The 22,841-nt window shown below is 42.3% G+C and overlaps 1 non-coding gene and 1 pseudogene across 1 annotated transcript; one reads left to right on the forward strand and one right to left on the reverse strand.

Annotated features, from left to right (window-relative positions):
- The first annotated feature begins 13,231 nt into the window (after positions 1–13,231).
- LOC144701545 (small nucleolar RNA R71) lies at positions 13,232–13,339 on the forward strand. Its single transcript, XR_013581038.1, has one exon. It is a non-coding gene; the product is annotated as a small nucleolar RNA R71 (small nucleolar RNA).
- A 5,190-nt stretch (positions 13,340–18,529) lies between these two features.
- LOC144701396 (cocosin 1 pseudogene) lies at positions 18,530–20,382 on the reverse strand (annotated as a pseudogene).
- Positions 20,383–22,841: the final 2,459 nt, after the last annotated feature.

The raw sequence follows: 22,841 nt of genomic DNA on the forward strand, positions 1-22,841 counted from the left end.
AAATTACATGTCCTTTCTAGATTTTCATTCATTCTTTTTTTATCATATTTCATCAACAAACCTAGTAGAATGGTTATTATTATATTTTAATTTTAAATAATACAAAAGGTATCTCATGTAAACCTTTTTAATTTTGAATTTGTAGCCTAAAAGTTTGAGGGCCATTATGTTTATTATTTTCAAAAATGTTGAAATTCCTACAAGTGTCTTAGGGTGTGGTCAAGATGGGATCGTCCACCCTAAGTATAAGAGGTGACAGCTCAAGGAAGACGATGCAATGAAGTCCTTGGCCAAGGCAGAGAAATATCGAAGAAGAGTTCTCCAATAACTTTTGAATGCATCAGTACTAACTCGGATGACCGATTGGGGTTTGACAGTTGACCATACCCTAAGTCCTCCACGGAGCGTCAAGTGGATGAGGGTTATACGTACACGGTAACCAATGACAAATAGGTTCCATGAGTGAGTCGATACACACTCCTTTGTATCTTCTAGAGCAGGAGGTATAGCTTGGCACCCCACGTGTTGGAGACCAGACCTATCAATTGGGTTAAATTGATCCGACATTAGTTAATCTATATGTTGATATAGTTAATTAATTTGCAAGGCCAATAAAGGTTATTGGGCTGCTACAATTATTAACTAGACTGATACATGGGCCTAGAGGGTCACATGCAATTGGTCTTTCGGACATCGGAAGATATACTTAAGTTTTGGGGGTATTTATGAAAAATACCCACTTAGTAAAAATAGAAGAAGGCCGTGGACGAACTTCATCCAAAACGGAATTGTTCAGGGGCCTTCCCCTTCTTCTCCCCTCTCCCAACACCCCTCTCCATGCCTGATGCGATCAAAATAATGTAATGACGATGGTGGAGGTAGAATGGGGCTTGTTAATGAGAAGGAGATTCGACGTGCCGAGGATCGTGTGGATACTTTTAGAGAGTGCACACTTGAGTAGCTTGACTCATCTTGCTCTATGATCCAAGAAATCACAGATGCAATCCATGCAAAGTACTTCGCTTTAATGTTTTAATGATGCCGTCATGCTTCTGTTACATGTCTTACACTCCGTGGAATCTTCATCTTTATCCATGTCAAGGCCTCTGTAACCCAAAAGATTTTTGACGTAGGACGACAAAGGAAAAGGGTGACTAAGGAGATGGATGGGTTGACGATGGGAATTGGGTTTGTAGGGAAGGATAAAACAATCCACAAAAATTCACACGGTCGAATTCGGACTTCAAAACCGATAAAAATCTGGTGGTGCAGCTCCGACCCTTATCGAAGGCGCGAGTACTGTCTTCCCCCACCGCGATGATGCCTAAGCACCGAAATCAATACCCAAATTCACGTCGCGAAGAAACACTCGGGAAAGAGAGAGAGAAGAGGTGGAAATCCAAACCAAAATTAATTCTGACGGCGGTGGAAACTTCTTGAGAAAACACTAGACGGAGAACACTTTCGACACCAAAGAGTTCAGGCGTACCTCGGCACCGTAGTGCGTGAAGAGGATGCGGGAAATTCTGATCGTGATGAGGCTGTGCGAATACGGGCGTTAAGTGGCCCACTAGACGAGGACGATGGTGGGCGTTCCGGGCGTTGAACGGCCCTGGTTGAGTGCAGATGTCATGGTCGCAGAGTCAAGCGTCGGCGAACACCCGTGCGCGCAAAGCGCGCGTAGGGTGCGCAGAGCGCACGGAGCGCGCGGAGCAGCACGCGCAGAGTGTGACGGAGCGCACTCGGAGCGTCAGACGGCGTCGACGACGACCGCCGGCGTGGGACGCTCTGGGTGGCGGCCTAGGACGTGGCTTGGGTGACCTTGGTGAGGTCAGCCTAGGTGTCCTGGCGGGGCTGCATGGGCGGCCTTGGCTAGGGCGGCCTGGGCATCCCTGGCGGGAGGTCTGGGCGGCCCTGGCTGGGGCAGCCTGGGCGTCCTGGCGGGGCGGCCTGGGTGGCCTCGGCTTGGGCGTTCTGGGCGGTCCTGGCGGGGCTGCCTAGGCGGCCTTGGCTGGGGCGGCCTGGGTGTCCTGGCGGGGCTGCCTGGGCGGCCTGCTCTGGGGCGGCCTGGGCGTCCTTGGCGGGAGGTCTGAGCGGTCTTGGCTGGGGCGGCCTGGGCGTCTTGGCGGGGCGGTTTGGGTGGCCTGACTGGGCCAGCCTGGGCGTCCTGGCGGGCGGCCTGGGCGGCCTTGGCTGGGGCGACCTGGGCGGCTTGGCAGGGCGACCTGGGCGGCTTGGCTGGGCAGCCTAGGCGAGAGAGATAGAGGGCGGGAGAGAGAGGGGAAAGAAAGAGAATAGGAGAGGGAGAGAGGATGGCGAAAGAGGAAGGAGAGGGAGCGGGAGGCCGACGTCGCGAGGCGGCGACGACGGCGGCGGCGGCGGTGGTGACGGCTAGGGTTCAGAGGGGTATGGAGGTTGGGCAGTCCTCCAAGAAGAGTTTAACAAAACTCAATTCTGGAAATTATGACTGCCTTAGATTTTCTTGAAAACAATGGCCTTTATATAGGCCTTGGAGGAAAGAGAAATTGACGAGAAAGTAAAGATGTGCGCCGTGTCACGCCAAAGGGCAGTTGTGGATCTGCCTTTGGCATCGTGTCATGACGCGCGTAGAGACGTGCGCGGGTGGAGACGTGCTAGTTGGCGTTTGTGGTGTGTCGGCTTTAGTTTTGACTCCGGTTGACCGTGGCGGTTGACTTCGGTTGACTCCGATTGACCGTGGTCCATAGCAGGTGTGTTGACTCCGGTTGACCGTGGTGACGCGTTTGTCGATGATGTGTTGGCCTCCTCGCCATCAATTTTTCATTCCAGCCTATGTATACTAATGATTGCATGGTTAAACCTACTTGAATCACAAAAATAACTATGCCATCTCTGTACCCAGTTCCTCCTCTTTATTGTTTTGATCATTGAATTGACACGGTTATTATTTTGGTGTACCTTAAGCCACAAAAGGGTTGAATCAAACTATAATCACTTAATACTTTCTTTAGATTCATTAATCGAAAGTCTCTCAAATTATGCCTTATTTTTCTTCCTTTTAAAATTCTTAGAGTCACCAAATTTTTTAAGTTAGTATATTAATTTTGGAATATGCCATTCATACAGACAGATTGATCTGGACGATGACATTGCAGATGGTTAACCCTTGACTCCTATTCCATGTATGTGAGTCTTAATAACAACTTGCATCACCTGGATAATGCAATAGCAGGCTAAATAGATCCATATAGACCATCATAGACATATTCAAGCCATGTTTATTTCCCCACTACCATTCTTTGATCTCCCTCTGTCTTCTCCTCCTTTCTTAATTTTTTAAACACGTAATATTCCATTTGTAAGATTCATTATTTGGTTTCTTATTCATTTTCTGAACATAGTATTAAAGCCCTTGGGTTTATTCTCTCGCCACTACCACGAACAATATGCTGCCTGCTTCCTCCATTAAAGTCCTAGGGTCTCTCCTTGGATTATCCTATGTCTCGTGGCATGGCCTCCAAGGTCCCTCTCTTATTAACTCTCACCTTTTTTCGTCCCCCTTGGTACATTTGAACAACACTCGAGAATATGTATGTTGATTGGATAAATATTAGCTGTACGGTAGAGATAATTGAGTCCACCTTGCATGCAAGTAGGGAATCCTCAACCATATATCAACTACAAACCACCAACTAGAAGACTTTGAGATCGGATATGGCAAAGATCGGGTCTATATATTTAGAGACTGAACGTTGATGTAGTATGAGATAGAGCAATTGAGGAACCCAATGGCAACACAACAGAAATTGTGCAAAAGCATAAAGCTGTCAAAAAGTTTTGGTTTAAAATTCATGGTTCAATTTGTATTTCTTTTTTCTAAAACAGCCTTTTGTCAGCCTTTGATCATGGCGGAAACCAAAATGTAAAACTATAAAATATGAATATACCAAGCCTAGGTTGGATCCCCAAAAAAAATGTCCATAATAAAATTATTCAACTAGAAATATATAGTGTGGGAATAATAATAATAAATAAATAAATAGCCTAAAGCTTTGGCTCTAAAAATATTTTTCGTTAGGCCGAAGTGTGTTCGATTGTTCACCTTTTCTAGATGCATATCCATGTTGGTTTCACCAAGGTCCACATTGTTGGATTATAACAAGATGTGCCAGGTTGGCGTGAGCCAAGTCACTCCGAATGTAGGCTGTTCTATGGAATTTTCTTAAGCATTCTTTTGCACAGGAAAAATAGTTTTTGGCCGTGGCAGGGCAAAACCTTGATAGTGATGGAAATATATGTGGCCGGCAAGCCAATCACACATTCCACATCTCGGTCCATGTTCATTAATAGAACATATTCATTATAGTGCACGTGTGATGCTTATAATGAAGTCCATGAACACATGGTCGGACTTGGTGAATTATGATGAGATCGTAATACGGAGATCACAAGTCTTTAAGCATGTGTTCTAAACATTCCTATTCAAAGGATACGGGAGAAGGACATCGAAGTATCCGGATAGAATATCACTATCTAGCCTTACTCATATGATGAGTATGGCCGGTCCCGTAGCCATTAGTGTGGCGACACTAAGGATAGATAGTGGGCGCTCTTTAGTGGAAAGAGCTCACTGAATTAATCCGTACGAATCCCTGAATGGTATTATAACAAACTGTCAATTAGGTAGATTCACGTCACGGTTGTGTAAGTGGTCCTTAGACCTGAGACACCAAAGGCGTCTTGTGGACAGACGGTTGTACTTTGGCTATGGCCAACGAGTCTCTAATCATTGGATTCTAACCGGTCTTAGTTCGGGTGCATCAAGAAGTACACGAAGGAAATTGAGTTGTCAAGATGGGATCATCCACCCTAGGTGTAAGAGGTGACAGCTCAAGGAAGATGATGCGATGAAGTCCTTGGCCAAGGGAGTGAAATATCGGAGAAGAGTTCTCTGATGATTTCCGAATGCATCAGTACTAACTCGGATGACCGATTAGGGTTTGACAGTTGACCATACCCTAAGTCGTCCAAGGAGCGTCAAGTGGATGAGGGATTATACATACACAGTAACTGATGATGAACAGTTTCCATGAGTGAGTCGATACACACTCCTTTGTATCTTCTAGGACACGAGGTGTAGCTTGGCATCCCACGTGTCGGAGTCTCGACCTATCGATTGGGTTAAATCTATCCGACGTTAATTAATCTATATGATAATATAGCTAATTAATTTGGAAGGCCAATAAAGGTTATTGGGACGTTGTAGTCGTTAACTAGATTGATACTTGGCCCTAGAGGGTCACACGAAAATGGTCTTTTGGAAGATATACTTAAATTTTGGGGGTTTTTATAAAAAATACCCAGTTAGTATAAATAGGGAAAGGCCCTGAACAAAATTCACCCAGGCCAGAATTGTTCAGGGGCCTTTCCCCTTCTTCTCCACTCTCCCCACAACCCCTCTCCATCCCTGATGTGATCGGACGACATAATGACGCCAACGGAGATAGAACGGGGCTCGTCTACGAGAAGGAGGAGATCTGACGTGCCGAGGACCGCGTGGATACATCTAGAGGCTGCACACTTGAGCAGCTCAACTCGTCTCGCTCCGGGATCGAAGAAATCACAAATGAGATTCGTGCAAAGCTACTTCGATTCAATGTTTTTTCGATGCCGTTCGATTTGGAAAAGTCTTCCGCTGCGCATTGTTTTGTTCTGTTCATCCATGTCAAGGCATCTAGAACCCAATAGTAGTATTAGAGCCAGGTTCTGCCTTGATTTGGATGAAGAACAACATCAAAATCGTCCAAAACGGAGTGCAAAAAGATGGTTTTTGCATTGTTTTGGTTAAATGTTGTTTGGAGTATCACCCTTATTCCGTTCTGAGCTCTCTAGAACTTGAACGGATCCCGTTCAGTGGCTCAACGGGGTCTGTCCAGGGCGGAACCCGTTACTTGAACCCGTTCAATATGAGAGGGACCCATTGCCCCCCCCATGGCGGAACGGGGCCACTACAGCGAGGAACGGGTGCCCCGTTCAGCGGAACGGGGCCACCACAGAAGGAACAGGGGCCTCGTTCGGCGAAACGGGGCCATCGTTGGGCGGAACAGGGTCACGTTCACCAGCGGCGGGCGTTTGGCCGTTTCAGCGGCGGCCACGCTGGCTTGACCCGATCCACGCTGGCTTGGCCCACGCTGGCCCGCATTATCTGGATCGGGTTTGACCCGATCCACTAACGGTGGGGCCCACGCTGGCTGCCATTTAGCGCGGACAGGGTCAGACCTGATCCGCTATACGTAGGCCCATCCACGTTCAAAGGTGGGCGGGTGTCTCGCGTGATGCCATGTGGCGGGTGCCACTGAAGGGGGACGTCCCGCGGGGCCCGCGCCAACTAGGCGAGCCGCCAACGTGATTAGCGCTACGTAGGCGGTTCCATCCGCGTGGCCGGAGCCAGCTACGCTTGCGTCTGGCGGGCCCGTGCCATATAGGACCGAATCCTACGTGGCGGGCGCCACCTCGGCGGGTTGCCTGCGTGGCATCCGCCAACGGGGTCTGCACTGGCTAGGTGGGGGCAAAAATATTTTGCACCTAGGGAGATTCGAACGCAAGACCTCTCCCAAGAGGCTTGAAGCCTCTTGATTGATTCCTTGACACAAGAAAAATTTAAATGTTAAATTTTAATGTCAAGTAAATCAAAGTTATAAATTGGAGTTGAATAATTCAAAAGTTAAATTATTTAATGTCAAATAAATTCCATAAAATCAGGAATAATATGTACTTGATCTTATTCATCAAAATAAATAAAAGTTAATTTATTTCATGTGAATAAATTCCTTAACTTAGGGAATACATATATAGTTGCAATATTTGAATGAAATAATTTAAGAGTTAAATTATTAAATTCAATAAAATTCCTATAACCATTTAAAATTGTTTAAATGGTATTTTATTGATTTATTTTTCATCAATGTCATGATTTTTAAATTCAGCAATGGTTTAATGTGATGAAATATTGCTTTAACTTAATGTGATTGAATTTGGCTTTAATATTGCATTTATTTATTTGATTTGTTATTTGCAATATTATATTGTGGAATGGTGGATGGAACGAGAACCTAGAAACTCTAGGTGGACCTAATGTAGGATCCCTAGGACATGGTTGGCCAATATAGAGAGATATTGTGCTAAGAATTTTGGCTATGATTGATTGTCAAGATACATTCACGCCCTTACACCATACACAACGCATATGTATTATTCATATGTGCTAGATGAAGACATGTGATATGAGAAGTCATGTTGAGCTCCTCGTAATAGCTGAGACCAAACCTAAAATCCCTCAAAATTAAACTCTGAGCCGTAGCGCGAGAGTGACGAACTCAAGCATGGTCCTCCTTCATTATAGTCTTAGGATCCAAATCCCTTTAAGTTGCGTTGGTGGAGTCAACTCCAGGCTCACTTATTCGGGAGGCGGGACTAAGTACTAGTGTATGACACAAGGCCGGGGTAGAGGAACCGTGTAGTTTGGTGGGGGTATACTCTAGGATTACACGCAAATCTATTTCCATCAAGTAATGAAGGTATTGCTTAGACCAAACTCAGTGGTTGGTGGGGGTATACTCCAGGCCGCATGAGCATTGGGGACCAAACTATGATTGGATATTGCAATTCGTTGCAAGTCCCATGAGATGGGTGCTCAATGATATGTATTATGATTGGTGGAGGTATACTCTAGGTCGTAGTATGTGTCTTGAGATTCTAATCCCCACTAGGAGAATGTCGGTTTCTTCACTCCCGTATACGTCAGGGTTGTGTGGATTAATAAATTTTAGTGGGAGCCCTTATTGATGAATAGAACATCTGCTAAAACTTTATACGTCTTTCATTGACCTAATCTCCGATAAACACTCGTCGTCAAGTAGCCCATAAGATTGCATGTATGATGCAACTCATTGACAAGTCGACAATTAGGATGTGCTCATGGACTTGATAAGAGTCTTCAAGTCCAAAAGGTTAGTTTATGTCCTTGCAAACAATGCCGATAATGGTGAAGAGATACGAGTAAAATGTTGAAGTGAAGAGTTCACTATGACATGGTTCAATGTTAACGCACCGTCAATGAGCTGTTAGCTATTGAGGTAGCATGAACGAAGAACCAAAGGCCATGTAAGACTATATGATAGTTATTTGGATGTGCAATCCAAGAGTCAATTCAAGTGTCACATGGTCGAGGGATCTTCTACATGTGAGGATATGTTGAAGATGATTTAAATGACAAGATACTAATCTATTTGAAGAATGGTTCTCCGTTCAGTTTATTGTTGATTTCGTCATTCAATTCCTACATGACTCAAACTTAACTTGCTTAAGAATGTCAAAGGTGAACCTTTAGAAGGTAACATTCCGAGACACCTTATTTGGTATGACCAATTGGAAGGTGTTCCGTGTTCTTGAGAAGGACAAAGGAACAAAGCATGTTAAGGTGTCCTAATCACACAAGGATATAAGCAACAATAAGTATTTATACCATGGTCTGAAAGGTCACTAGAAGAGGAACTATACGTAGTATCTCGTTAAGACTGCTCAGAGCAAGTTGAAGCATATGGATGTTTTAGTTGTTTAACGTGTGGAAGATAGTTGAGAAAAATAAAACATGAAGTTGAGGTTACGAAGTATCGTAAAGGTTACGATGATCACTATTTGGATAGTGAACCTCAATTTTGAGTTTGGAAATATGATGTCTTTGGAAGATAATCATGTTCCTATCATGAATAAGAACATCAACCTGTTATGAACAGATTAAGATATTCCCTAACTATTTAGAACAATAGTTGTTCCATTTATTTGATTGCTTTAGCAAGGATAGGAAGGGAATAATCATAGTGTATGATTTTTACCATTATCTCAAAGTGATGTTGCTCTTAACAAGAGCAAGAACTATGTGAAGGAAGCTCGTCTTTATGAGCATGTGTAATATTGTCAAAAAGGTACAGAATCTAAGATGCATAGGATGCATAATTAGAGCATTTGATTTTGAATCGTATGAAAATGCTATTCATACCTTTCGGGTAAAGTACCCATGTCTTCAAACTTATGCAGTGAAGAACATGCCAATGATTTGTTGAAGTTGATACATGAGGATGTACATTTCTACATACCTGAAAGAGTATTAAAACTTTTTGATATGATCGAAGAGAATAATACTTGAGTATGGAGTTCAGATAGTTCATGCATAGAGATGTAACCTATCTCAACTCAGTCATCCACTTGTGAGATGAATGGTTCATCAAAGACATAGATTTACACTGTGTTGGACATGGTGGAGTCCATGATGAGCAACTTAATACTTCTAGTGAATCTACGTGTATATGCTGAACCCGGTACCCATTTAATCTGTGAATTCTATTTCACAAGAGTTGTTGAAAGAGAATGAAGCCCAAATTTACAAATGGGAAGTCTAGCCCATAAGATGAAGCTTGACTCATATATGATGGAGTTGAGGACTATTAAATATGGATTTTATGGATATCCAAATTGGAAATTTTGGATACTACTTTACCATCCTAGGAAACAAAAGTGTTTTGTTGACTAAGGATTGTCTTGTTGGAAGACACATATCTTCTACGAGAAGATAGTGGGAGCCAAGGTAGTCTCGGAAGGAATTCCTGATCTATAAATATCATAATCTCATTGGATGAGGAGTTAGTCCTAAACTTATTAAAAAGTAAACAAAAGAGGCTCATATGTTTAGTAAAAGTGGATAAATAACTCGATCATAATGTTGGACATCGTTATTTTGAGTTAATACTCTACCTAAGAGATGATGATCTCTAACATATGAAGAGGCTATTCTAACATTTGGAATGAACGAGAACATATGGATTCTGGAATTTGGTCCACACATCTCAAACAAGTTGTGAACTTGGTCGACACTCTAAAAGGGTATTGTACCCATAATGAGTAAATAATCTTTTGATAAAGATAAGGTACTAATGGAAAAATTGAAATTTTTTAAAGGAAAGTTTCATGGATTAACGGTTCACACTAGCTGCCATGATACAGTCCACCAAAATTGTTCTCGCCATAGATGCACACTACGATTACGAATCAAGAAATGGATGAAGGTGTATATGATACAATCTAAAAATTATACATCCAAGTGTGCAAGCTGCCAGAATCTAATTATGGATTGAAGCAAACATTTTGAAGTTAGAATATGAGTTTTCATAGAGTGATCAAATATCATGTCTTCATTGAGAATGAAGAACCAGCCATGCAAGTATTCATGATGACTAGTGGGGGCACAAATACGATCATAATTATCATAAAAAGAATGATAATTTTCCAAAATACAAACGAGATGGATGTTTGTTGTCCCAACCATTTTTTTGATTAGTCCCGATACCGATAAGTAAGTAAAAGGGGTCATTTATAACAAAGTTTTCGCGTTGTTGATTTCTAAGTGTAGTGCTTCTTCCCCTATGCCACCCATTCATACTGATTGAGAACGATGTAGGAATGTTATACTGTATGAAAGAATAACTGCCAAATGTCTTCTCCTTGAAAGGATTTTGGAGAACTAACCTATGTATTGAGAATACCGGTCTATAGAGATAGGTCAATAAGATCACTACTCTCCAAATCCATAAACATAGACATCATCTCCAAAAGGAGTTTTGGGATGGGGAACTCTGAGAGAGGTTCATTGTGTCATGATAATGAGATTAATCATGCACATCATTCTATGTGCAATAGCTGAAGTGGCTCAAGATCTAATAGTTATGAGCACTAAAACAACATGATACATGTTTTGGATGTCTTGAAAAGACAAAAGGAAATATTGCGTTCATGGAGAAGCTGCGTTGAAACTCAAGGGCTACATAAAATTGAGTTTTCAATGAGATTCAAATGATAGAAAGTCTACATTTGAAGTTATGTTTTATCATTTGATCAATGAAAGGAAGGGGATAATGGTCTTTCTTTGTAGCCTTATATAATTTTCTATAGTCAATACATACCCTCCATCCAGTTATCAGCCTTTTCTGGATTTCTTCTCCCTTTTCATTGATCTCTGCTGTTACTCCAGATTTCTTTGGCACCATGTGAACAGGGCTGACCCATTCACTATCAGAAATGGCATAAATAATACCTGCATCTAGCAATTTTAATATTTCATTCTCTAATATTTCCCTCATATGTGGGTTCAGCCTACATTGGTGCTCCCTAGAAGGTTTAGAATCTTCTTCTAAAAATATTCTGTGTTCACAAATTGATTAAGGGATTCCTGTAATATCCTCAAATGTCCATCCTAATGCTTCTTTATGATCTCTCAATACTTTAAGCAGATCATTTTCTTGCGAAGGAGTAAGGGACGAGGAAATAATCACAGGTAGGGAATTTCTAGAATCTAAGAATGCATATTTTAAAGATGATGGGAGAGGTTTAAGTTCTAAGTTCAAATCTAGGGAGAGTGTAGGAGGCTCAGGTTCTACTTTTTCATCGTTGGCATCATCTACTCTCAATAAAAACCGTCGAATAGCATCAACATCATCCTCCTCTTCATCACAAAATTTTAACTCTTCGTTACTCCCTTTAGGACATTTCATGATCTTGGATATGTCTAATTTGACTCTTTCCTCTCCAACCTTAAATTCAACAGTTCCTTTTTCCCAATCCATGATTGTTCTAGCTGTCACCAAGAAGGGTCTTCCTAGAATGATAGGTGCTAAACTTAGATCTCCCTTCACCTTGACCTCAATTACAATAAAATCGACAGGGATCTCAGAATTTTCAACGTTTATCATCACATCAGATAACCTACCCTCTAGTTGTCTAATTGTTCCATCAGCTAGCAATAGATCCATGCAGATTTCCTCTAATTCCCCAAAACCGTATTCCTCATATAAAACTTTTGGAATAATACTAATACTAGCTCCTGTATCTAACAATATTCTAGTAAAAATCTTTCCTTCAATTTCACATGTAATAAAAGGAGCTCCTGGATCTCTCTTTTTAATGGGAATAGAGTTTAAGATACTAGAGGCATTTTCAGAAAGCTTAACTACCTCATTGTTTTTTCTAGATGTGCATGAATCCTTTAAATATTTCTTTAAAGAAGGTGCACATTTAATCATATCCTCTACGACTATTGACATAGTGGCTTTCTTAAAATTCTCTAGGAGTCTATACTCATAATCAGGGGAAGACTTAAGGGGTTTTAAGGCCGAAGGATAAGGAATGGGAGGGGTGTAAGTTGAAGGTAGGGGTTCCACACTAGGTGATGGAGCCTCTTCTTCCCTTAGGTTATTTTCCTCCAATTTTGTTTTTTCCTTGCCTAGGTAAGGATCTTGAAGTTCCTTGCCATTTTTCAATTTTGAAATGGCTTGAATTTCTTCAAGATCTACCTCATTTTCATGATATAGTCTTTGCTCTTGTAAATGACATAAATTCTTGGGATTAACACAAGGTTGAATTGGAAATCGACCTGAGTGGGAGTTGGATTCAACTCCCTTACCTCCATGGTCAGCTGTCCTTTGCTTCAAGCTCTCCAATAGTTGTCTTGTCTGCTTTTGAGTGTCCATCATCATCTTTGTTTGTATTTCTCATGGCTTGCATGCGCATCTCCATTTCTTCCCTTAGCCTTCGATTTGGCTGCTCTATCATGTGAGAGATCACAGGTGTTAGAGTGGACAAATCTTGTACCTGGTTTTGTGGTGCTGCTTGATAAGACTGTTGTGGTGGGGTCTTGAATTGCACTCGTTGCTGGAAAGGGGCCTTGGTTCCTTGGGAGTAGATTCCTTGGTTGTTGTAGATGGGCCTCTTTGCTCCTCCCCAAGGCTGTTGGTTGTGGTTCAACAAATGGACCTCCTCCTCTCCAAGTTTGCATGTTCCATCCTCATGATCCCTGCTAGAACATAGAGAACAAATCTTCGCTTTCACAAGGGGTGAGTTAGGGAGAAAAGCGTTCTTTAGAGTGGAAGTCAATTCTTCAAGTTTCTTGTTGGTTTCTCTTATCCCTGCATGAATATCAGCTTCCTTTGAAGTTACTTGCAACACTCCTCGTTTGGGGTTGGCGTTTCTTCCATTTTGACTTGCTCCTATTTCCTGTAGGTCAGTTTCAGTCACCCTTTCCAAAACATCAAAAACTTCATCCTCATAAGCCATATAGAATGAGCCACCAGCAATTTGATTCACTTTACTTTTAAAAATATCAGGAAGTGATTCATAAAAAATTTCAGCAAGCTGACACTTTTCTATTCCATGGTGAGGGCATTTTCGGATTAATTCATTAAACCTTTCCCATGCTTCACTAAATGCTTCATGATCATGAGGGTAAAATTTTTGAATTTCTTTTCTATAAAATTTAGTTTTAGAAAGGGGATAAAATTTATGTAGAAATTTATTCTGCATTTCTTCCCATGAATTAAATGTTATGGCTAAATTTCTATACCATGCAAAAGCCTTATCTTTTAAACTAAGCGGAAAATACTTCATTTTTAACGCATCAGTAGTTAAGCCAGGAATATTTTGAGAGGAACATCGAATGTGAAAATTGTCAAGAAATTCTAAGGGGTTTTGAGAAGAATGACCAGTAAATTCAGGGAGAGAGTTAAGTAGGGCATTGTCATACCTAAACATAACCCCCTCACCTACATTGATGTTGATGCTGGTTTGCCGTAGACTTCCTGACGGAGTAGATCTATCCACCATCGTCCTTCTCCTCCCTTGTTGTGGCTGACCATCTTCTGCCATATCGACTTCTTCTTTGTCTTGAGCTGTAAGTGTTGCTCGAAGAGCAGGATATTGAGTGTCTAGATCTTTCTCAGCACTAGTCTCAGCCTTAGACTTTGTTAAGACCATCAATCTTCAAAAAAGTAGTTAAAAGTACCGTTTGTTGAGGGTTAGCTGCCCTCAACTTTGGCAAAAGAGGAAAAATACAAATTCACTAAAAACAATCACCGTGCTCCCCGGAAACGGCGCCAGTTAATAATTCAGATTTTGGGGTAATTAGTGATGAGCTAACTTCACAAATTAGTATCGTTGGTTTATCCGAATTAAAACAACAAAAAATTATAATAACCTTACTAGCGCAGGGAGAGTAAGATTCGATCCACAGGGAACAAGGGATTTTCCTTAAGAATTTGTGCTTTAGTTATATATTTTTTAATAATTTTAGAAGTAGGTTTGCTACATATGAAGATAAATAACTAATTAAATAAAAATATAAAACAAGAAAAGTTAAAATATAATTATAATATTATAATAATATTAGTAGGCAGAAAATATTTTTTTAGGATTTTGTAGTAGTGTTTTAAAGCCAAAACAAAAGAGGAAATGGAACAGGCTGGCGCTCTGGACTTAGTCAAAATTTGGCTTGGTGGGGGAGTCAAAATTAAGTCCAGATGCCAAATGGGGAAAGTGGCTTGGTGGAGGAGAGAGAAAAAATGGACTGCACTAAATTCACTCTAGAATGAGTTCTAGAACGAATTTTAGAGCGTGGTTGGATGCATTGGAACTGTCTAGATATTGACTAGCTGACCCAAGACTAACTAAAAGAAAAAGACGAACAGAAAAAAGTGAAAAAGGAGAAATAAGAAGGTAACCTCTTTGTCACACCTGCCAAGGTCCAAGGGACTTCTTCTTCTCCTTTCCACTAGCTTCTTCAGCCCTGGATGCTTCCTGCTCAGCCTGGCACTCACTGAGGTGAATGGATCTATGACTCAATTGCACTTAGGCCACCAAACATTACTTTGGATTGAATCACAAGATGAATATTACAATAGGGTGAAGGGGTTTATATAGGGAGAGAGAGCAAATGAGAGCCATTGGATTTTTAATACAATGGATGGCCAAATCTTCTTTTCAGTGTCATGATCCACGTCCATTATGGTCCTCCAATCAGCATTGAGACCTTTCAAATACCCCCTAGACGTTCAAGGCTTCTTTCCTTAATTAGCATTAAAGGTGCTATCTTTAAGTCTCCACCCTTGGATGTTTTGTGGATTGAATGGCTGGATCCTCTTCTCTGGCTTGGATCCACGTCCAAAGTTGTCCTCCAATCAGAATTTAAGCCCCTGAAATGTTCATAAATAATCATGACTGGACCTTCCCCTTGCCCTCCTTTCTTTGGCCCAACATGCCGCTCATAGTGGGCTTAGTGGAGCTTCCTTAGTGGGCCTTTAAACTAGAGCTAACTGTCTTGCTTTGGGCCTTCTTTCTTGGCCCAGGTTTGTGGCTGAGCCTGCTCCTCTGGTCCAAATAGCTTCCTCTTCATTTAATTATCCCCTTTATTTATGAAAGTTTCACCTAATTCCTGCATCTTCCACGTAAACTAAGAAGAGAGTGAGTTTCATTCCACTTAACTCATTGAGTTAAGTAGGGTTAGTCCCACAAATGATAATAATTAACTCCAAATTAGAAAAAGGTGATTTTATTTCATGATTTTTCACAACTTAACATAAATGTTGATAATATATCCAGATAAAGATAAATAAGTAGATAAATTAGCTGGAATTGCACATATATATTACTATCATTTTGGATTTATCAACGCACTGTTATTTTGTACCACAATCGGATTGACTAATAGAGGGTTTTATGGGTTTAGATATAGCTGAAATGTCAAAACCTTTTATCAAATAGTATACTTATGTTTTTATCTATTTTATGACTATTTTCCCTACTTTTATGTGTGGTGAGTATGATCGTTTTCAGACGGAGTGGCTCTTATAGTAGATTATTTTGGTTTTAAGTAAGATGTCAAAATTAGAGTAGTAAGAATAATAACATGAACTCAAGGGTCAATATGAAGTTTGGCAATCAACTTTAGAATATAGAGAAGAACCACAAGTTACAGAGAGAAATATCACGAAAAGAAAGCTAAGAAGAAGGACACAACATGACATTAATGCATGTCTGTTATTAATTATTTTTGTTGTTTGGAAATTCATCAAATCGTTTCCTGGAGAGAAACGAATATGGACTGGATCAGTTGCTGGAGACAATATATTAGTTGCCGGGTTGCAATTACAGCATCAACTATTCATAACTACATGGTTGCTTCAAATATTATTTTGCGGAAGATCTGCAATTAGTCACTAGTTATCGCAAATGAACAAATGGATTGAACAATTTCTCTTTGCAGCACTGTACAGGAAGGAGTTGAATTCTGCAATCAAACTGCAGAATTGAAGGATATTGTTTTGCAGATACGTAAATTGCGGTAAGAATGCCTTTGATTTTTTTTCTGCTGACCCTGGCAATTTGAAAATCGACTACACATTGACAAGATTAGGTCAACGAAATATAGGAAGAGTTAGAAATAGAAGTAACTTTCACCAGAAGTACCTCGACGTAAAAAGGCCAGCTGAGCTTCGGACCTTGTGTTGGCTTCTTGCTCGTTCCTGTTAAGGTGCTGGCACGATCATTCTTAACCTAAAGAATGCTCAAGCATGGATAAGAATCAAGATTGAATCAAAAGTAATAATCATAATCTCTATATGCTTTGTAGTTTTTTTAAGATCACTATTCTAAACGATGATTCCTTGAATTCGTTATAGGGAGAGGACGAAGCTAGAAGTCAACCGTCAATGATACACAATGCTACTAAAGAGTAGCATCTCTGTTATTCATAGCTGATATTCTAGTAATATCTGAGAGCCTCTGGAAACTGATAAAGCACTCCCTCGGACGTATGAAAGCAAAAGGAGGAAGGTTGCCAAGAAGTCCAACCGAATAAAGACGTTACGGAGAAAAGTGAATAAAGGGAGGTTTTGGCAGAGGAGGGAGAAGGCGTTAAAAAGTTTTCTGAGTCGACGGGGAAAGATGCTCTCGAGGAGGAGGAGGTGTTGCTGATCCGGCCCGCTTCCGATCGCCTAGGGGCCGATACGACCTTATAGGCGAATACCTTTGTGTTCCTTGTTATTTCTTCGTTGTTGGAACGTTTCAAGGTGGAAGTCCTCGTTTTTATTTGATCCCGATTCCTTCTTTATCGATTCACGTACTACTTAGGCTACGTTCATTGCGTCTGGAGATCTCGAGAACTTTTCCAGCCATATTTGATCAGTTCGTGTTCAGAATACTTCTCCAAATTAAAGGGTCGTTATCAGAAACCTTCATAACAATCATGAATAACATGATTTAATAGGATTATCCATCAAAAGATACTGATCCTTGCGTACATCCCACCTCATTCATCTCCTCTTTCCCTCACCAATTCTTGCTGCTCGGTCCCCATCTCTCCCATGCCACCCCACCTTCAAGCCATGTTGTCAATGTTATCAGTATCATAGTCAGCTTACTTATGATGTTCCTACTAATATACCGATACCACTGATATCCATTATCGGTATTTCATCAAGGATACTATCACATCCGGTATTGTTTGTGATTTTGGGATGGCGAATAAGGGGGATATCGGTATAGAATGATAATGCAAGATTTTGATAGGCAATCCTTACATCGTTTCCGAAAAATGACGGTGGGCATCAGGAAATGTCATGAGGCATTCCATCTTTTATGTGGCAGAAAATCAGGAGCAAGTTCCAAAGGACAGCGATGAGTGCACAAAAAGGGGGGGGGGGGCTACATGGGATCAAAGGTTAGAGACTAAAAAAAGACGGCAAAAAGTAACTATATAAAAGCTATGGTACTACTTGGTTGATCAAGACATTCTTGAAGGCTTCATCTTAGCAGAAAGGGTCTCATGCTCCAAAAAGTGTTTCATGCTCCAGAAAGAGTCTTATGCACCAGAAAGAAATCAACATTACTTTTGAGCCATGTATGTACTGCACAATAGGAACTGTGTTAAGAAATTGAAAAGGCGTTATTTAAGAATGTTCGAATGGATCGGCTCTACTATCTTATATTTTATGTTCGACGCGTAATTTTATCCTCTATCTCAATCTCAAAATATTAAATTTAGATCTATGGCAACACAAATTTACTTCAGGATGATTTTGTTTTAAACGACTATTGGGGAAAAATAATAGCTAATTGCATACAGAATATGCATGATTGTACTCTTCAAGTGATCCAATCTCAATATATAATTAAATAACATGCGAAAGACTGTGTTGTCCACACTGCAAGGAAAACATGTGTGTTCAAGAATTCGATTAAAGGATCATGTGTTGCTAAAACCTGCTCTGCGTCATGGAAAATAATCGGTGGAATGTGCCATAAAATTCCGATTGAGAAGACTCATTTGCAAAATGCACATAATCATTGACGATTCTGCTGTTTTAAATTATAAAATTGCTGTTTATCGTCTATCAACCGAGTTTCAACCAACCTTTCCGGATACATTCCCCGGTCAGTCATAGTTTTGAGCCACTCAAACCCAAGAGCCAACAAAGTCACAGTGGATGAACACTCTCTCGCAGATCATTCATTCATGTCAAAGATACCAGTAGAAAAAACCGTGTGCTTCTTATTGGAAAGGGTACGTATTACGTAGGTACATGTGGCCGGGTACAACGTTTTATTAGTCTCTTCTTTATCTCCGGCCCTGTTTGTGCCTCTGACCTATTTTATTGGATGGCATCGGATCAGCTCAGTAGGCGGCAGAACGACCCTCTTCTTGCTGCTGGTGGCGGGGGCGGAAGATGAGGAACTCGCTGCCCCTGCCGTGCTTGACGGTCCGCGCCTCTTCCGACGAGAGGCGATAGGCGCTGGCGAGGACGGACTCGGGCAGGCCGCGGAAGACGGAGGCCTTGCCGGCGACGGGGCTGACGAGGGCCTTGTCCTCGGTCTTGAAAGAGACCCACTCGAACGCTTCCTCCCCCGACGCCTGCGCCGCCACCACGAAGTTCTGCGGCACGACGAGAATCTGCCCTCGGCGCACCTCGCCGTCAAAGAGGGCGCGCCGCCCCTCGCCGCCGCCAGAGATCTGCACGCGGGCTCGGCCCCTGACGACGTACAGAAGGCTGTTGGCGTTGATGTTCCAGTGCGGCGCGAAGTGGGCGCTCGGCCTGAGGAACCCCCCTTCCGCGCTCAGTCGGAGGTAGCGGAGGATGGGCAGCTTCCCGCTGTTGACGGTGGTCACGCTCCCGGCCTCGCGGCTGAACACGTCCGCGCGCGCGGGGTCGCGGATGTTCTCTCTGTTCCTGAAGTTGCAGAAAACCTCGTCCACCCCGTTACCCTCCCTCCGCTTCCTCTCTCGCTCTTCTCTTTCTTCTTCCTCTTCTTCTTTTCTCTCGCGCTCTCCTCCCTCGGCTTCTTCTTCCTCCCGAGCTTGCTCGGGCCTCGCGAGGCGGAGGCCCTTCTCGACGCGGACGATGTTGCCTCGTCTGTCACCCTCGGCCTGCAGCTTTCTGGCGGTCTCCCGGCTGATCCCCAGGGCCTCGGCCACGGTCTCCACGTTCAGCCCGCGGAACACGTTCCCGCTAGAGCCTTCCTCGCCCTTCTGCTGTTGCTGTCCAGCGAGCTCGAACCGCTGCAAATAAGCGACGGTTAAAGGGCGGTATTGTGTTAGGGCCCTTAGAAGCAAAAGATGTAAAAGAAGAAGTGCAAGAAGACGAAGACAGAGGAGGAAGGTGACGCACGCGAAGGGTTTGGTCGAGCTGGTTGGCGCGGTTGGCGATGTCGGCGACGGTGATGGTGACGACGGGGTTCTGGCCGTCGTTGTAGAACCAGCTCGCCACGCCGGCAGGAAGAGCGATCACGTCACCCTCACGGAAGCGGTGCACTCGCTGGTGCTCGTCACTCTCGCCGGCCCCGCGTTGTTCTCTCCTCCGCTGCGATTGCTCGGAGAATTGGAACGTCTCGGGGCATCCCGGCACCACCGCGCTGTAGATCCCCTTCCCTAGTGATATCAAAGGCTAACCTCAGAAAGATAGCTAGGTAGAGTAGAGAGAGTATATATAGAAAAACCAAGAGAGAGAGAGAGGAACCCTGGATGACGTAGGCGAGGCGAGGAGAGTTGGCGTAGTAGGGTAGCAAGAGTCCCTTGGGCTGGATGGTTGTGCGATACGGGGCGACGCCGGCGACCTGCAGCTGCTCCTCGCTCTGATCCCAGTACTCGATCACTCCCGCCTCCGCTTGCACCTTCCTCGTCGGCTCCACCGCCTCGAGCTTCTCCAGCCTCCACTCGCGGTGATGATACCGCCTCGACTCTCCTTCCCGCGACGCATGGCAGCAACAGAGAAGCAGCGCGCAGATGGCCAAAGAAAGGAGCGAAAGGTCTCTGCTCGATCCCATGCCTATTGGCTCTGCCACCGAGAGAAAGGAAGCTGGGTGAGATTGAAGAGTAGAGGGGGCCTCGTATTTATAGTGCACTAAGAGAGGTGAAAGGGAGAAGACGAAGACGACGAGAGGGGTCGCAGAGGTTTCGTTAGCTTCTTCTGCTTCATGGCTTCCTCGTGGCAGCCTCGCCTTGTCGGGGCGCCGCGTAGTCTCTTTTGCCATGCAGTTTTCATCAGCATGGGGTGACTGCAGCACTGACGCGTCGGCCCCTACATGGAGCTCAAGCAGCACGTCCAGGTTCAATGTTTGTGCCTCAATTTATATCTCTTGGTGAGTGTATGTTATTGCTCTTGTCATGCGTTTTCTGCGCGTGTCACAAATCCGCCTTGCATGAGAAGACTCCCCGGCTTGAATGGGTTTTAATTTTTTGTCTGCCGTATCATTTTTCCTTTATTATTTAGCTTGTACCCAGAAAAAAATTAACGTTTGTCAGGAGTACAGGTTCTTACTTTCTGTCCAACTGAAGGGATCAGCAATAAATAGAGTTTGTTAACATTCTCTTTGTGACGGGAAAACTCTTTAATAATGACTCAAGTCGAAACTTGTTGTAAACATATGTATCTAATTGTTGTACTTGTCGTCCATGAAGCATTTTAACGATGTCAGTTTCTATCCTATTTTCCTCTCAGAACTTAGTTTCGTCAAAACTTTTGTTGTATCTCGTACCATCATAAGTCATAACAACACCCTCTCTAGACGATGATGTCTATTCTCCTAGCCTAATCCAAAAACCATTTGACTTAATGCTCCAAGTTAAACCAAAGATTTTCAATTTCTCCCCATCTTATTTACGCATTATTCTAATATCTCCAATTGTTTTTTAGACATTATGGTTCTCCTCTGCGAGATTTTTTCTCTATTTCAAAATGATGAATACAGTAGAGATATTGCTTAATTTCGCATAAGACGGATAATCAAAACTTTGGCAATGTTTCGGTCTCGATGTAACACAAGGGGATGTAAAAGGAGGCATATAGTCTTTCTTAATTTCTTTAAATCATACGTCCGTGAATACCACGTTTTTTTCTCATCCTTTCATTCCTAATAATTTTCCTTTAGATGTTCTTTATCTAATTGTGGCAGAACTTCACTTTACAAAGAATAGTTTTCTTTGGTTGATACTTAAAAGTTCTTAAACGACAGCTTTCTCTTTTATTACGCCATGATCTCAATATCATCCTATGAATTCTTAACCTGCTCCACTTTTCTCGCATTGAGTCTTGACGTTTCCCATCCGATGTTGGACCTCGTCAATATGAATATATATTACTGAAATATTGCATAGCTGGGTATAATTTTCCCATTATCTTATAGTAGTAGATTCTAAGCAGGAAATGAATCTCTCACAGCTTATGTGTAGGTAATTTGTTCGTATGACGGTTAAATTACGAGGACATTTTTATCATTTGCACAAAAAATTACCTACACAATGTTGGTCTAAAAATGGTTTCTTTGGGGCCGCATGAACTTTTTATAATTCGACATTTCTTATGTGACAGGTAATTAAACCAGTTCAAGATAAGTAAAACAGTGATCGGAGATGTGTAGATGCTAAGACATCTGAGAAACAAATAATCAGTGGGCGCTTAAACTGTGACCTATTGAGCATAACTGCCATTGGGTGGACGTTGAATAGAAGTAATGTGAACGTGTCCTTGCCATGCACCGTGTGGAGGAGAAGCATGATAGCGAGAACGAATTTGTGTTCGTGATGGATCTCCTCATCTAATTCAACCTAAAGAAAAAGGTGAATGGATTGGTATTCTTTCATGTTGAACGCAATCGTCAGAGTTTTCCATAAAATAATATAGTGTTCTTTCGAGTGAATGTCAATCATAATAACAGAGGACACCTCGAAGAATTTTAAAAATGATAATCTCATGGCCTGGAAGCTAACCAATAGAAATCCGCAATTCACGACTGCCAACTAATGTCATGTATTTCAAAAGCCTTTACGTCTCGTAGTCATTGCATATGGAACCTCGAGATGCATTTGAAGATGACCGAATGCAATGTTTCAAAGTGTCTCGTAGCACCCTGGTTGTCCATATGCATAATAATTCAACTTGTTTATCCATTTACCCCCAGTGACATTTATGGTTCAAGATTAAAGGATGAGTTTTCAAATGCTGTTCCGACGCAGGAACAAAAATTCCGTATGCATGGATTAAGACCCAATTTGAGTATTGCTATGAAACTTTTGGGGTGGTAGATTTCAGTGTCGTCGAAAAAGACGTTGTGGGTCATAATGGATGCTTGGTGGCAGTAGGTACATTCTTGGTTTTAGTTTTGAGCTGACATTTGTAGTCTTCTTCTTAGACTTCTGCGTCAACACCAAGGTAACTATAATTTTCTTGTTAAAGGCATTGTTTTTGGATCAGGAGATGGGACAGCAATGAATGAACGTTGAGGTTTGGGTCTGTCCGATTTTACAGGGTTGTCACGGGCAGTTGAATCAGGAGTGAACTATGTTTTGAACTGTGGTTGAGTTCGTGTGTCATGAGAAATAGTATGGTGTTGGACAAGGATAGCATGATATCCAAGGACGCCTGTTGCAGATGAAAATTAAGAGGAAAGTGAGCGACCAATAGAAGCAATGACAATAAGGGGACTTATTTTGA

The sequence above is a fragment of the Wolffia australiana genome, chromosome 3 (assembly GCF_029677425.1).
Source record: "Wolffia australiana isolate 7733 chromosome 3, ASM2967742v1".
Classification (NCBI taxonomy): Eukaryota; Viridiplantae; Streptophyta; class Magnoliopsida; order Alismatales; family Araceae; genus Wolffia; species Wolffia australiana.